Here is a 17,760-nt window from a genome sequence, read left to right on the forward strand (position 1 = left end):
GCTTCAGACTTTATGTGAACTATTTCTTTGGCTGTACCCATCTAAAATATTACTTTCTATGAGACAGGAGCACTGCAATATATGACAATTTTATGGAAGAAGAGTTCTAGAGGACTTGGGGTCCATACACAGGAAAATCACTTAATAGTAAGCACATGAATGAGGAATAATAAAGTGTGGAGGGTCAGGATACTTGATGTCAGTCATGAGGAAGGGGGGCTTTTTCCTGTCACTACTCTCCCTGCTAGCAGACTGTAAATTTCTAGGTGCTTGCTCAACACTGGCTTTATGCAGTAAAGTTCAGAGTCCTGGCGGAGTGGGGAGGTGGGAGGTAGTGGGGGGGGTGAGGGGGTGGGGGGGAGAAGGAAGTCAGCCCCTTCTACCCACCTCTGAGAATCAGGATTATCAGCTGAATGATTTAAGCAGCCAGGGGATTCTACAGTAAAAGTTCAACCATGTTAGCAAATCTTTGAAAAGAGTGACCAAAAAAAATTTATAAACTGGTTGGGCACACGTGTGCAAAGAGTTCAAGCTTACTGCACAAACAGTTATCTTTGTTTTATCTACTCTTCCTTAAGAGGCAGCCTTGCACTCATCTCACATGCTAGTAATGTAATGCTTAAAATTCTCCAAGCCAGGCTTCAGCAATATGTGAACCGTGAACTTCCAGATGTTCAAGCTGGTTTTAGAAAAGGCAGAGGAACCAGAGATCAAATTGCCAACATCTGATGGATCATCAAAAAAGCAAGAGACTTCCAGAAAAACATCTATTTCTGCTTTATTGATTATGCCAAAGCCTTTGACTGTGTGGATGACAATAAACTGTGGAAAATCCTGAAAGAGATGGGAATACCAGACCACCTGATCTGCCTCTTGAGAAACCTGCATGCAGGTCAGGAAGCAACAGTTAGAACTGGACATGGAACAACAGACTGGTTCCAAATAGGAAAAGGAGGACGTCAAGGCTGTATATTGTCACCCTGCTTATTTAACTTCTATGCAGAGTACATCATGAGAAATGCTGGGCTGGATGAAGCACAAGCTGGAATCAAGACTGCCGGGAGAAATATCAATAACCTCAGATATGCAGATGACACCACCCTTATGGCAGAAAGTGAAGAAGAACTAAAGAGCCTCTTGATGAAAGTGAAAGTTGAGAGCGAAAAATTTGGCTTAAAGATCAACATTCAGAAAACTAAGATCATGGCATCCGGCCCCATCACTTCATGGCAGATAGATGGAGAAACAGTGGAAAGAGTAGCTGACTTTATTTTTCTGGGCTCCAAAATCACTGCAGATGGTAATTGCAGCCATGAAATTAAAAGATGCTTACTCCTTGGAAGGAAAGTTATGACCAACCTAGACAGCATATTAAAAAGCAGAGACATTACTTTGCCGACCAAGGTCTGTCTAGTCAAGGCTATGGTTTTTCCAGTGGTCATGTATGGATGTGAGAGTTGGACTATAAAGAAAGCTGAGCACCGAAGAATTGATGCTTTTGAACTGTGGTGTTGGAGAAGACTCTTGAGAGTCCCTTGGACTGCAAGGAGACCCAACCAGTCCATCCTAAGGGAGATCAGTCCTGGGTGTTCATTGGATGGACTGATGTTGAAGCTGAAACTCCAATACTTTGGCCACCTGATGCGAAGAGCTGATTCATTGGAAAAGACCCTGATGCTGGGAAAGACTGAGGGCAGGAGTAGAAGGGGACTACAGAGGATGAGATGGCTGGATGGCATCATCGACTCGATGAACATGGGTTTGGGTGGACTCAGGGAGTTGGTGATGGACCCGGAGGCCTGGCGTGCTGCGGTTCATGGGGTTGCAAAGAGTCAGACACAACTGAGCGACTGAACTGAACTGAACTGATGTTACCAAATGAATAAACCTTAAATATGGCAAAGTAAATCAAGCCATAGGGAGGAGACAAAAAAAGGGGGCAAGAGACAACACAAATTCGAATAATGAAAAGCTTGATACATCTTTAAAATAGTCAATAAATCCCTGAAGAAGAAAACAAACGAAGAATTCTAAGGCAGAACAGCAAGGAAGAGTATTTACCACTACTAAGAATATTAATAAGAACTTGCATCACTGGTTATTTAGGAACTCAGTAAATTTTCTTTGCTTTATCTGCACTAAAAGCCATCTAACATAAATCCCAGAACTGCTGAAAAACATGCTCGTCAAACCCTTGCAACAGCTTGGGATTCTGTTATATAAACTTTGGGAGACTACTAAACTTGAAGTAGAGAGCCTTTTGAAAATACATGTCCTTATCTGTTTTGGCATATTCATCCCCTGTAGAAGAGTTGTATGATTCAAAGAACATTAAATAGTAAAATTTTAAAAAAAAGAAAAAAAGCAGTTGAGAAAAAACACAGCACTTCAAAAGGCTTAAATCTGGAAGCATTTCAAATACGAGGTTTAGGATTACCAGTACAGTTTCCTAACCTCCTAATTATTTGAGAATGAGGGCACTTTTGTGTATCTCTCTGTTTGGAATCACTGGAAATATCAATTAAACATAATAAAGTAGGAGAATCTCCCTTGGGATGTGAGATCATCTTATACACATGATGGCCTTCTGCTAGGGGTTAGTGATTCTTTAATCAATCCTGAGAGGTTTCCTAAGCCCAAGAAATTTGGTAGAATGATTTAGGGCTCACTTAGAGATGCTACTATCATTAGAACTGCATTTATCTTTGAAAAAAAAAGATGATTTCTATATATAAGCCATGTTTTTCATAGTGATACCAACAAAATCTCTCAACTTCCATAGAGAACATCCAATTTTATTCCACTTCTGTTCTCGCTACCCTTTCACAGTCTCCCTGTGCACAAAACATTGAGAAGGTGTCTCACCAGAGTAGCAGCAGCCACATGCAAACCACTTATCACCAGATACCACTGTTGCCATTGGGTGTCGTGGCAACCAGAGACATGTACTAGAGCCTCTGATGGGTAATAGTGAGGCTATGATCCTCAAGCATCCTCAGTGAAGCCACAGATGGTCTGGGTACATGTGGGATAAATTTTATTTTCTCCTTTTCTCTAACATGTTGCTAGCGAGATATCAAAAACTATCCCTGAAATTCAATGAATATGGTTTTATTACCCTTTATTAAGAGTCCCATCTCTTTCAAGAACTGGGATATATGTTTTGAGGGAAATAAACTATAGAAATATTCAACTGACAGAGATCATAATGCACTTAACTTTTCTGTTCTTTTGTACATTTTTGTTAAGACAAACTTCTGTTCTTGCCTTCTATTAAGGGTTCTATTAAAATAAAATTGACATGATAAACTGCACATACTTAAAGAACACAATTTGACTAAGTTCTGAAATATATATATATACCCATGAAACTACCAACACAATCAAAAAAAGGAACATACCATCACTTGCAAAAGTGTCTCCATACCTCATTCATAATGCCCCTATTTTCTTTCCACATTCTACCCCTCCACATCTCCAGATGACCACTGATAAACTTTCTATCACTATAGAGGTGTCTGCATTTTTAAAAAATTTATATAAATAGATTTACACAGTGTTCACTCTTCTGCCTGGCTTCTTATACTCAGTGTAATTATTTTGAAAGTAATCCATATGTTTGTGGATATTATTAGTTTATTCCTTTGTTTTGCTGAGTGGTGTTTCATTGTATGAGTATACAACAGTATGTTTATTCATTAACCTGTTGAAGGATGCTTGATGTTATTACAATTGTATTAAAAATAAAGATGCTATAAAGATACATGCACAAGTCTTTGTATGAAAAAATGCTTTTATTTTTCTTGAACTCCTTATTGAAATTGAAGAAAGTGGAGAAAACCACTAGACCATTCAGATATGATCTAAATCAAATCCCTTATGACTACACAGTGGAAGTGAGGAATAGATTTAAGGGACTAGATCTGATAGAGTGCCTGATGAACTATGGATGGAGGTTTATGACATTGCACAGGAGACAGGAATCAAGACCATCCCCAAGAAAAAGAAATGCAAAAAAGCAAAATGGCTGTCTGAGGAGGGCTTACAAATACCTGTGAAAAGAAGAGAAGTGAAAAGCAAAGGAGAAAAGGAAAGATATACGCATTTGAATGCAGAGTTCCAAAGAATAGCAATGAGAGATAAGAAAGCCTTCCTCAGTGATCAGTGCAAAGAAATAGAGGAAAACAATAGAATGGGAAAGACTAGAGATCTTTTCAAGATAATTAGAGATAGCAAGGGAACATTTTATGCAAAGATGGGCACAATAAAGGACAGAAATGGTAGGGACCTAACAGAAGCAGAAGATATTAAGAAGAGGTGGCAAGAATACACAGAAGAACAGTACAAAAAAGATCTTCACGACCCAGATAATCACGATGGTGTGATTACTCACCTAGGGCCAGACATCCTGGAATGTGAAGTCAAGCAGGACTTAGGAAGCATCACTACAAACAAAGCTAGTGGAGGTGATGGAATTCCAGTTGAGCTATTTCAAACCCTGAAAGATGACACTGTGGAAATGCTGCATTCAATATGCCAGCAAATTTGGAAAACTCAGCAGTGGCCACAGGACTGGAAGAGGCCAGTTTTCATTCCAATCCCAAAGAAAGGCAATGCCCAAAAATGCTTGAACTACTGCACAATTGCACTCATCTCACATGCTAGTAAAGTAATGCTCAAAATTCTTCAAGCCAGGCTTCAGCAATACGTGAACCGTGATCTTCTAGATGTTCACGCTGGTTTTAGAAAAGGCAGGGGAACCAGAGATCAAATTGCCAACATCCAAGGGATCATCAAAAAAGCAAGAGAGTACCAGAAAAACATCTATCTCTGCTTTATTGACTATGCCAAAGCCTTTGATTGTGTGGATCACAATAAACTGTGGAAAATTCTGAAAGAGATGGGAATACCAGACCACCTGACCTGCCTCTTGAGAAACCTGCATGCAAGTCAGGAAGCAACAGTTAGAACTGGATATGGAGCAACAGACTGGTTCCAAATACGAAAAGGAGTATGTCAAGGCTGTATATTGTCACCCTGCTTATTTAACCTATATGCAGAGTACATCATGAGAAACGCTGGGCTGGAGGAAGCACAAGCTGGAATCAAGATTGCCGGGAGAAATATCTATAACCTCTGATATGCAGATGACACCACCCTTATTGCAGAAAGTGAAGAAAAACTAAAGAAAGTGAAAGAGGAGAGTGAAAAGTTGGCTTAAAGCTCAACGTTCAGAAAACTAAGATCATGGCATCTGGTCCCATTGCTTCATGGCAGATAGATGGGCAAACAGTGGAAACAGAGGCTGACTTTATTTTTCTGGGCTCCAAAATCACTTCAGATGGTGACTGCAGCCATGAAATTAAAAGACATTACTCTTTTGAAGGAAAGTTATGACCAACCTAGACAGCATATTAAAACGCAGAGACATTACTTTGCCAACAAAGGTCCATATAGTCAAACCTATGGTTTTTCCAGTAGTCATGTACGAATGTGGAGAAGGCAATGGCACCCCACTCCAGTACTCTTGCCTGGAAAGTCCCATGGACGGAGGAGCCTGGTGGGCTGCAGTCCATGGGGTCGCAAAGAGTCGGAAACGACTGAACGACTTCACTTTCACTTTTCACTTTCATGCATTGGAGAAGGAAATGGCAACCCACTCCAGTGTTCTTGCCTAGAGAATCCCAGGGACGGGGAAGCCTGGTAGGCTGCCTGCCGTCTATGGGGTCACACAGAGTCGGACTTAGCAGCAGCAGCAGCATGTGCGAATGTGAGAGTTGGACCATAAAGAAGATTGAACACTAAAGAACTGATTGATTTCATATTGTGGTGCTGGAGAAGACTCTTGAGAGTCCCCTGGTCAGTAAGGAGATCAAAGAAGTCAACCCTAGAGGAAATCAATTCTGAATATTCATTGGACAGATTGATGCTGAAGCTGAAGCTCCAATACTTTGGCCACCTGATGCAAAGAGCTAACTCACTGGAAAAGACTTTGATGCTTTTGAAAGACTAAGGACAAAAGGAGAAGGAAGCAGAGAATGAGATGGTTAGATAACATCACTGACTCAATGGACATGAATTTGAGCAAACTTCAGGAGACAGTGGAGGACAGAGTAGCCTGTCATGCTACAGTCCACGGGGTTACAAAGACTTGGACATGACTTAGTGACTGAACAACAACAGCAACAACAAGCATTGTATAACACTTCCAATTTTTACACTGCCTCACCAATACTTAGTGTGGTTGGACTCTAATTTTAGCCATTCAACAGGTGTGCAGTGGTATCTCCTGTGGTTTTTTTCTTTTAGCTAATCATTGATTACATTGAGCAACTTCATGTGCTTATTTGACATCCATACATCTTCTTGGCAGGATCTCTTTTTAAATATTTTTGCTCATTTTTAAAAAAATTTTCTAATTATTGAGTTTTGAGTTCTATTTATGTTACAGATACAAGTCTTTTCAAATTTGTAATTTGAAAACGTTTTCTTCCAATCCCAATCTGTAGCTTTTCCTTGATTAATAATGTCTTTCAAAGATGACACTTAATTTATCACTTTTTTTCTTTTATGGATCTTGTTTTTGGTGTCATCTCTAGGAAATCTTTGCTTAACCAAGGTCAAACAGATTTTGTCCAAGTTTAACAGATTTATGTTTTGATCTATTTTTAATTAATTCTTTATATGGTGTGAGGTAGGGATCAAAACTCATAGTCTTGCATATGGCTATCTATGGATATTACCCATGTACTACATGTTTCTAGCACCATTTGTCAGGAAGACTATCCTTTCTCTTCTAAACTGGCTTTGCACCTCTTTTGTAAGTTAATTGTGTTTATATGTGTGGATATGTTTCTGGGATTACTTGATTGACCCATGATATCTGCCTTTTGGTTATAATATATCCTTTTGCTGATTTCTTTTCGCTTGCTCATTTAAATAGTCTCCTCACCATTTTACTGGACATACCTAGGTATACCTGAAATGCATTTGGTAAGTCGATGGAATTTGCACTCAAACTTGAGTGCAAAATTTCCAAAGGTATTTTTGAAATGTTGAGATGAAAAACTATGTATTCTACAACCTTCCTAATTCAATCCAATGTATGCTAACCCATCCCTAGAAGCTATTTTTGCACATGTATAGGGCTGTAGAGTCTGCGGAGTATGTGAATGGTATATGCAGGCTATTCTAAAAGATCATTATAGGAGGCAAAGGGAACATTAGAGAAAATAGGTGGGGAAACTCATATGCCAACTGTTAAAATATCTCAAGTTTTTTTTTTAACATTTACATTAAGATAAATAAGCAAATTATTATAAAATAAAACACAAAATTTAGAGAACATTTCAACATGCTTATTTTGCCAGATGCAACAAGATACTAGGAACAGACAGAAGAAATTTCTAGAACCATCCTGTCTTTTGTTTTTCATCACCATAGGGTGATTGGTTGTATTTTATTCAGTGTATTGTACATGTGGGTGTGAATAAGATGGAACTTGTCTCAAAAACAAATGAGCAAAGAATATATGTTGCCAACTTGTCTAAAATATTTTTCATGTTCTGACTCATTTTTCTTTGTATTGGCATTTTAAGATATTTTGGGTTTTGTTTCTTTAATTTGACTACTATAAAAATCTTGATAACTTAAGTAAAATCTCATGAGAATAATATAAACAACTGTAATGGAAAGTGAAAAGGTGATAATAGCAATCAACACTGAAATATTTCTTGTCAGAGTCCTTTATCACTTAGAATAGTCACAAATTCCATATAAATTTGACTTTTGGACCTTTAGTCTTTACTTTAGTGGAATAATTTCTTTTGAGAAGAGATTTCTTTCTCTTTGCCTATTATTTCTTTGCAAGTAAAATAATTAATAACCATACTTTGATATGATTATCTTAGAGTGGTGTAGAGGACGATAATTATGCAACTATATATTAATCTATGGGTTCAATGAAGTTTAAAGACTTGATGTTTGAATCTTGTGGAATGTAACCCCCTTTTCCAGAGGGAAATGAACATGTACATGCACTTCTGTCGTTTAAAATAAATCAACACAGGGTTATAGAGGCACCTCCTATTCCAGGCATGGTGAGGTACAGGGAAGAGGAGCAAGAGATATACCCAACTAAGCCTGAATATATTGAGAATTAAGATGAAAGCCTAAGGGGCTTCTCTGGCAGCTCACTGGTAAAGAATGTGCCTGCCAATGTAGGGGACCTGGGTTTGATTCCTATCTGGGAAGATTCCACATGCCGCGAAGCAACTATGCCCCTGAGCCACAACTACTGAGCCTGTGCTCTAGAGACTGGGAACCACAACTCTGAGCCCACATACCACAGTGACTGAAGCCCACACACCCTCGAGCCCATGCTCCACAACAAGAAAAACCACTGCAGTGAGAAGCCCACGCACTGCAAAGAGAGGAAACTCTACATGCCACAACTAGAGAAAAGCTTGGACAGCAATGAAGACCCAGTACAGCCAAAATATAAATATGATTATTAAAATAAAAACATTAATGGTAAAATAATTTTTTAAAAAGATGAAAACCTAAGATGGAAGTGAAAATGTCACCTAGAATTAAGGATACACTTAGGCTGAAAGTGAACATACTGAAAAAAGATGCAGAAAATGCTAAAGAGTTCACAAAAAAATCTATTAGAACTAATAAACTTAGCAGTTTGTTTGCAGAATACAAAATCAGCATACACACATTACTTGCACTTCTGTACACTAACAATTAACAATCTAAAAAAAATCAGGAGAACAATTTCATTTATAATAGTATCAAAAATAATAAAATATGAATAAACTTAACTAAAGACATGAAAGACTTGCACACTGAAAACTACAAAATGTTATTGAAAGAAATTAAGGAAGACATAAATGGAATGATATACCATGTTTACGAATTAGAAGACTTAATATGTTAAAATGTCTATATTACACAAAGCTATCTACATTTTAATGCAATACCTATCAAAATAACCTATTTTTTTCAGAAATAGAAGAAATTAGTCTAAAATGCATATGTAACCACAAAGAACCCTCAATAACCAAAGCAATCTTGAGAAAGAAAAACAAAGTTGAAGACCTCACTTTTTTTTTTTTTTTAAATCAGGTTTCCTTGTTATGCTGGGTTAAAAATCTGAAGTCCCTAAATGTCCAGAAATAATCCTCCCAAATGTATGTTTTAATTCATTCTCAGTGGCAGGGCTTTCCGTGTCTCAGTGGACTGAGGGATACTTCCATATCTATAGCTTGGACTTCTGTTACTGACATTGGCTTGGGTCTCTCAGGATCTTGGCTGTTCTATCAGTTTATCAAGTCTTTCATGAATCATGCTTTTAAAGATTTTAAAGAGTTACTAAGATTCAATCTGAGATTACAGCATTATGCCCACAATTTAAACAATCTCAAAAGCAAGCCAGTCCCCACTCCTAGAATAATGAAACTAGGTACATTTTCATTCCCAGAAACCAGTACAGAAATTATCAAAGAACATAGCAGAAACTCAATGGCATTTGAAAGATAAAGTCTCTTTGATTTTAGCCTCACTAGGATGTCCATTAGTCTGTGCCATTTATCTGAAATTCCTGACCTGCAAACTTAGAACCAGGAGGAATTTTCTGGCCTGAGGTTGATTGTTCGCTATGAATTTGCCATGTGCAATGCACAGCCCTGAGCACCTATCACACATGGACTTTTGAGTTATCCTTCCTCTTTGATGATCTTGTTCACACTGCAGTACTGACCTGATTATGGGTTCTATCCAGTAACATTATACCTCCAGTTATGATGTGTAGATTCTACGATCCTACGGCGCCATAGCCATTTTCACTGCCTCTGGCTGTGGAACTGCACAGACCAAAGAAGCCTGCCTTTTAGAGAACATTTCTTTCTCCAGTGTAACTGACAAATTCCATGTCAGTTTGGATCCACATGTAAAAGGATTAACTTGAGCCTATGGTAACCATATGTGTCAATGCTGACAAGTTCTGTAAAATATACTTTCCTTACAACTAAGTCTTTGTCTCAGTCAAGCCTGCTTGGGAAAAAACTACCTGAAGAGTAAGCCAAGGTGAGCAGCTGCCTGAGTATTTCCTGCCCTGTAAACTCCTGCCCACCCCAAAGTTAAGAGCCAGGTAAAGTTCTCTGTATACTAAAGACCCTCCAGGTGCCCTATTCATTCTGCTCCAGTTATTCACTCAGCCACCTGCAATTCCCTAGGGCCCCTTTTCTTTATGCCAGACCTTTACTTAAGTGGCTTGACAGAAACAGCCACTCCTCCATGCAATAAACTGCAGCCAACTGCCGAGTCTTATTGTTGGTGTAGTGGGTTGAATGGTGACCCCCAAAAGGATATATTCATGTTCTAATTCTTAACTGTTACCTCACTTGGAAACAAGGTCTTTGCAAGTTTCATTAAGGATCTTGAGATGGGATTCCCATCCTGTATTAATCAGACGGGTTCTTAATATGACGATAATTGTCCTTATTAAACAAGAAGGGCAGAGGGCAATTTGGACCAGATGAAAGAAAAAGATACAGACACACAAAGGGAGTGAAAACAGAGACTAAGTGATGCGCCTCAAGGCAGGGAAGCTACTAACCACCAGAGGCTCAAAGAGACAAGGAGTGGACTCTCCCCTAGAACAGCTTTAGGGAGGGCAGCCCTACTGACACCTTGATATCAGACTTTCGACCTCTAGAACTGTGAGATAGTACATTTTTATTATGTTAAGCCTCCAAGTTTATACTGATTTGTTATAGCAGGTACTGGAAACTAATACAGCATACATTAAAACTTTTCTAGACTTCAGCAGTTAACTGCATAAGCCGAAGTATTTTCAAATAGTCAAAGGTCCCAACATCCCACCACACATTAAAGACCAAGGCACAAGACTACCTTGCATGGAAGCACCAAAACATTTCCACGTGGACATTTTCCTCTCCAAAAAGTCTGCTCCTTTCTTTTTATTTCTCAGTGTTTCCAGGTAACATATCAAATGATGCATTTGTGCAAGTACAACAGGTACAGCACCTTAATTACACCTAGGTATGGAGTTAATTAAGAAACAAGATAAAAGAGCGAAGATGGAGGTCAAAATATTCCTGGTACTGATCTAAACCTGGCTTAGAATCCAGTTTGAATGAAATGACCCCATAACTGAACCCCAGAAATTACTAGTCCATAACTGAACTAGTAATACACAGGATGACAGAAACAGAAGACACCAACTCTCACTCTCAAGGGAGAGAACAGAATTAGTTAAGACAAACAGGCCCACTTAATTCTTTTCAAGCTTCCTATATAAGTCACGTGATCACCCTAGGGTGGAATAAGAAAAGAAGCAGGGCTGAAATTACCCTAAGATCTCTCTTGACAGGATTGAAACATAAAGATGGGAAAAGACCATTCCCTCACTCCCCACCACCACCACCCCCAGCGTTAAAAAATAATAACCTACATTTACAATGTAAAACAAGTCAGAAACTACTTTAGTTTTGATTTACTCTTAGTATTACTAATAGCTAATCAGGAGCCTCATGCAGAAACATCTTGATTAGTTGCTAATAAAACTCTTTAGAGGCAGAGCCCTCCATATGCCTCAAAGGGAAGATGTAGACCTCTTATGCATTAGGATTTTCTCACCAAAAAGTCACACAATGTCTTTACTATTCCAGCCAAGTATAACCTAGCCCTACCCTCATTCCTGCTTTACTTGGATTAGCAATAAATATATAGATGGAAATAAAGAAGAGATATCGGGTAGAAATACATTAAATGGTGGGTAAAACATTATAAGTGGAGTCAAGTACCACCACCATTCACTACAGTAAAAGTGAACATTCAGCACCAACAGTAATATTTTTTCCTGTTATGTCTGGAAAATGATAATAAGTCATAGGTACCTACCTTTTTAAGTTTATTCAAATCTCATTTTTATATTAACTACTGCATAACAAGTAACATGCTAAAGCTGCAGCAATAGATGAAGAAAAGGTAGTCCCTGGCCCCAAGGAATGTTGCCCAGAAGAAGCCCGAGATATGTAAAAAATCCAACTACAATACAGTGTAGCAAGTGCAACAATCAGGTATGCAAAAGTGTAATGGGAGCAAAAAGGAAAGTGTGATCACAACACTAAACAGAAGACAGCACAAAAGAGATAATATGTAAACTGAGTTTTGACAAATGAAGTGGGTTTTCCAGGTGCCCAATAGGGAGGAGAGAATTCTTGAAGGAGGGAAAAGCATAATTCAAGATAGTGAATTGTTCATATAATCCTAGAAGAAAAGCAGGGAACAACAGAAGAAATACTTGGATACAGGCATCATGAATATTTGTATGTTTCATTTTGGCAAAACCACTGTAATGGAAATTTTGAAGATCAGCTCTAGAGGGGATAAACAGAACTAGTAATTACTGCAGAAAACACTAGAACCAATTTCTACTATAATCTACCAAAAAGAAGCAAAACTATTTCAACGACAACACAGTATCACAGAAAGGGCTTGTTGTTGTTTGTTTTTTTTTTAGTGTATTAGGTGTCACTTAAAATTTTGACTCCATACTGCACTTGCTTTGGGATCTTGAATAACACTCATAACTTCAGCTAGTCTCACTATAGTGAGTGTACGTGATTACGTACATCTGTACCTGCACCGCAATCTTAATGCAAACTCAAGTTCAGGTCCAAGCCTAGGTTCTCTGTGACTCCTCCTCTGGTTAATTCAAAAGCTATCTCTCTCTTCCTCATTTGGCTTCTCTATGGAAATATCATAAGAACGGCTATGACTTCTTGGTGTCTTTTGTTGTCTGTTTTTTAAATTGAAGTATAGTTGATTTACAACGCCATGTTAGTTTCAGGTGTACAGTTCAGTGATTAATTTATCTATACGTCCTTTATCAGATTCTTTTCCATTAATAAGTTATTACAAAATATCGAGTATAGCTCCCTGTGCTATACAATAGATGCTTACAGGTTATCTGTTCTATGCCTTCTTTGAATTACTGTAGCGCTTGTTGTCTGTATCATTTACATGTTTCAATCACGTTATGACTGAAAACAAAAAATTTGTATTTGCCCATACCCTGGCCCTTACTTTAAAAATGTATTCATTTATTTCATATTCATTGGCTACATTCTAGACACCGTGTTAGTTGGTGGTTCCAGATGTTAGTAAAATATAGACATTCCTGATCAGAAGGTCACGGTCTTTGTGGGAAAACAAACAAAAATAAACAATCTGTGTCTTAAACAGACTTCCCAAAGAGAACACACCTAGTTGGTACAGTAAATACATGTATCACAGATAAATGCATCAATAGTTATTTGGTGTTAATAACTTCAAATAACTGCTTTTCTATTTTGAAGAAATGATGGCTATATTTCACCAGGAGCTCAGTACCCCTCTGAGACTAAGGGCTTCACTTCCATCCTGACTCACCACATTGCTTTCTTATATGAAAATATACAAGTCTGTACGTACTCGCTATTAAAAGGATTATCTGGCGTGAATTTCTGACAGCATGAAGAAAAACTCAAGAGGTTCAGAATTTTAGTTCTGAGATGCATCCAGAAGTTCAGATGCCTTAACTCAACTTGCTTGACTGGAAAATGGAGCTGTAAATCTCACAAGATCAGATGATCTTTTAAGAATTTCAAAACTTCCTGCTATTAATTAGAAATCTTAGAAGAATAGCTTCTTTTAAAATACACTGATAATATGCTTTACAGCTTAATATCCGGCAGCCTATGTTCAGTTAAGTGAGCTTCGGGAAAGAAGGAAACGTGTGGTTTAGCTGCATTTACTTTGGAGCCTCTCTGGTCAAAACATCTACCTCTGTGCTCAGCCATCTTATCATTTTTTTTTTTAATAAATTTATTTATTTTAGTTGGGGGCTAATTACTTTACAATATTGTAGTGGTTTTTGCCATACATTGACATGAATCAGCCATGGGTTTACATGTGTTCCCCATCCTGGACCCCCCTCCCTCCTCCCTCCCCATCCCATCCCTCTGGGTCTTCCCATTGCCCCAGCCCTGAGCATTTGTCTCATGAATCGAACCTGGAATGGTGTTCTGTTTCACATATGATAATATACATGTTTCAATGCTATTGTCCCAGAACATCCCACCCTCATCTTCTCCCTCAGAGTCCATAAGACTGTTCTATGCATCTGTGTCTCTTATTCTGTCTCGCATATAGGGTTATCATTACCATCTTTCAAATTCCATATATATATACGTATTAGTATACTGCATTGGTGTTTTTCTTTCTGGCTTACATTACTCTGTATAATGGGCTCCAGTTTCATCCATCTCAATAGAACTGATTCAAATGTATTCTTTTTTAATGGCTGAGTAATATTCCATTGTGTATATGTACCACAGCTTCCTTATCCATTCGTCTGCTGATGGACATCTAGGTTGCTTCCATGTCCTGGCTATTGTAAACAGTGCTGCGATGAACATTGGGGCACACGTGTCTCTTTTAAAACGGAGGCAACTCTAAAAACATAGTTACATAGATGGTGCACAGCTTCATGTGTCATTGTCTTCATTTGTTTCAGAATACCAATAACATCGAAGCTATTACTGCAAAGAGTGGGATGTTATTTGGTGTCATCTAGTGCAACTCTCTGAAAGAGATGGGAATACCAGACCATCTGACCTGTCTCTTGAGAAACCTGTATGCAGGTCAGGAAGCAACAGTTAGAACTGGACATGGAACAGACTCGTTCCAAATAGGAAAAGGAGTATGTCAAGGCTGTACATTGTCACACTGCTTATTTAACTTATATGCAGAGTACATCATGAGAAATGCTGGGCTGGAAGAAACACAAGCTGGAATCAAGATTGCCAGGAGAAATATCAATAACCTCAGATATGTAGATGACACCACCCTTATGGCAGAAAGTGAAGAAGAACTAAGGAGCCTCTTGATGAAAGTGAAAGAGGAGAGTGAAAAAGTTGGCTTAAAGCTCAACGTTCAGAAAACTAAGATCATGGCATCTGGTCCCATCACTTCATGGGAAGTAGATGGGAAAACAGTGGAAACAGTGTCAGACTTTATTTTTGGGGGGCTCCAAAATCACTCCAGATGGTGATTGCTGCCATGAAATTAAAAGATGCTTACTCCTTGGAAGGAAAGTTATGACCAACCTAGACAGCATATTGAAAAGCAGAGACATTACTCTGCCAACAAAGGTCCGTCTAGTCAAGGCTATGGTCCAGTGGTCATGTATGGATGTGAGAGTTGGACGGTGAAGAAAGCTGAGCGCCAAAGAATTGATGCTTTTGAACTGTGGTGGTGGAGAAGACTCTTGAGAGTCCCTTGGACTGCAAGGAGATCCAACCAGTCCATCCTAAAGGAGATCAGTCCTGGGTGTTCATTGGAAGGACTGATGTTGAAGCTGTAACTCCAATACTTTGGCCACCTCATGCGAGGAGCTGACTCACTGGAAAAGACCCTGATGCTGGGAAGGATTGGGGGCAGGAGGAGAAGGGGACGACAGAGGATGAGATGGTTGGATGGCATCACCGACTCGATGGACATGAGTTTGGGTAAACTCCGGGAGCTGGTGATGGACAGGGAGGCCTGGCGTGCTGCGATTCATGGGGTCTCAAAGAGTCGGACACGACTGAGAAACTGAACTGAACTGAATAGTGAAACTCTGGAAATAAAGACAAGGAAAGGGGTCTAGAATAACTACAATTTTCCTGAGAACACAATTATTTTATGGTAAATCTGGGACAAGAATCCTGATCTCTTTGATCCCACTCCATCCTTCTATCACTGGGATCTGAACAATCCAGAGAAATAAATGTGCTGTGTTCTATGTAACTGGTGCAGGACTTGGCAAGATGGGAATTGTAACACTATGTATGAAGAGTTATCTGGAAATTCTTAAAACTAAGTAAGATACATCTCAGGTATATAGAACACTATGTTTTATGAAGATAATTCTGTGGAATGAACAGAACTGGTAACTGAAGTGTGCGTGCTGTGCTGCAGTTTCAAGTAGGTAGGGTGAATTCTCGTTTTCTGGTACCTTGAAGATTCCACTCCAATATACACATTAAAATGAAATTAACATTTGAACTGTGTTAGTGCTAAGTCTCTTCAGTACTGTCTGACTCTTTGTGACCCTATGGACTGTAGCCGGCCAAGCTCCTCTGTCCATGGGATTTTCCAGGCAAGAATACTGGAACGGGTTTCCATTTGCTTCTCCAGGGGATCTTCCCAACCCAGGGATTGAAACCAGGTCTCCTGCACTGCAAGCAGATTCTTTACCATCTGAGCTACCAGAGAAGCCTTAGTAGCTCAGATTTGAACTGGGTCATATTTAATTCTGCAGGGTCCTTTAAGTCAGAAAAATATTCCATGTATCATTTAAGTTGTGATTTATTTTTTGTCTTGATCTTTAATTTCTAAAAGTCTTTCCAAACAGAAAACAGAGGTTAGAAATGGTATGTGGGAGGCTTTCAAGAAGAAATAAGCTCATTTCATTCAGCATGAAAATTAATATCCCAACAAACTCTTCATTGCTAAAAGTGTCCAAAGCTGCTAGCTTCATCTTGTAGCTAAGGCATCTGAAAGAATCATGCTAAAAGACTCCTAATCACTCAAATGTCCCATATCTGACTCAGTAAGTATCAGTATACATTGCGGGTATTTTTCTGAGTGACAGAGAACAATATCCTGGCTGAATATCCCTCTGCCATGACACAGAGATGATGGTCTCAAACTATTTTGAAGGTGTTGGAATCCACGTTATCCATTACTAATATTAACGGAGGACAAAACTTAATATTCTCTTTGCTTTGTATTTGTTAAATCACTTCTTGCCTTCATTAAAATGGATGGCCCATAATTGAGTTTGTAGTATGTGTATCGTTGGAAGCTGAACACATGTGTGTTGGTTTTATTAATGTCACAGATTTCTAGGGAGGGTATACTCAAAAACTAAGTCTAGTTTCACAGCTGCAAATAAATTATGATATAATTTTGAACAAATTAAGCTCATAATAAAGGAAAGATACTGATACTTACAATAACCCTGTCCTTGAGGGGCTCTTGTAAAGCACTAAATAAAGTAATACAGGCATGCACACATTCATAGATTTTCAGTGATATCTGTGCACACTTCAAAAGAACTCTACACAATACATTATAAAAATCTTGATACTGTGTCCCTAGTTCGCAGCTCGCTCATTAAAACTATCTAAATTAACAAGACCTTATCTATTGGGATAGCTATCAGAGTATTCCAAATTCTACTTCTTGTAGTACCCTGCCCCAACCATTTGCCTTCCTCTTTTCATTAGCCCTCAATCCAGAAGCCCTGGAGATTTGTTCATTAATTTATGTACGTATTTAGTTATGTGGCCAATTTCTTAATCCCTTATCAAATTTCAGGCACCATTCTTCAGTATGTTTTATAGGTTGATGACACAGCAGTGATCAACATAGATGAATATACCCTCTCTCCAACTGAGGGGGTAGACAAAAATAAACAAGCAAATATAAAACTATAAGTATAAACATGTAAATAAAAATTAAATAGATGCATAGAATAACTAGAATATCAGGTAAGTGCTAGAGAAAAAACAGAAAGCATTGTAGGGAGATGGAGATGGCTGATAGAAGGCACCTGCCACTTGAAATTAAGTAATAAATGAAGGCTTTATGAGGAAGATAATAATTATGAAGGAATTTAAGGTGGTTGTGGAAGGGAGC

The 17,760-nt window shown here is 38.6% G+C and overlaps 2 protein-coding genes and 1 long non-coding RNA gene across 27 annotated transcripts in view; 2 read left to right on the forward strand and 1 right to left on the reverse strand.

The window, feature by feature from the left end:
* Positions 1 to 16,122, forward strand: part of LOC145504994 (olfactory receptor 4A47-like) — a 114,244-nt gene extending 98,122 nt beyond the window's left edge. For 11 of the 24 annotated variants that reach the window (XR_014052832.1, XR_014052773.1, XR_014052781.1 and 8 more), the window contains one exon: positions 639 to 2,364. The gene's annotated coding sequence lies outside the window, so the exon portion shown is untranslated. Of the gene's footprint in view, positions 1 to 634; positions 3,773 to 14,590 lie in introns of those variants that run through there. The other 13 variants (XR_014052838.1, XR_014052741.1, XR_014052768.1 and 10 more) reach the window with 4 other exon arrangements.
* The window catches only part of LOC145505566 (liprin-alpha-1-like), a 488,322-nt gene that overhangs the window by 390,128 nt on the left and 80,434 nt on the right, over positions 1 to 17,760 (forward strand).
* LOC145505653 (uncharacterized) overlaps positions 1 to 17,760 on the reverse strand; it is a 118,088-nt gene that overhangs the window by 38,265 nt on the left and 62,063 nt on the right. The window lies entirely within an intron of this gene.

The sequence above is a fragment of the Giraffa tippelskirchi genome, chromosome 1 (genome assembly GCF_054371585.1).
Source record: "Giraffa tippelskirchi isolate mGirTip1 chromosome 1, T2T-mGirTip1v1.2.pri, whole genome shotgun sequence".
NCBI lineage: Eukaryota > Metazoa > Chordata > Mammalia > Artiodactyla > Giraffidae > Giraffa > Giraffa tippelskirchi.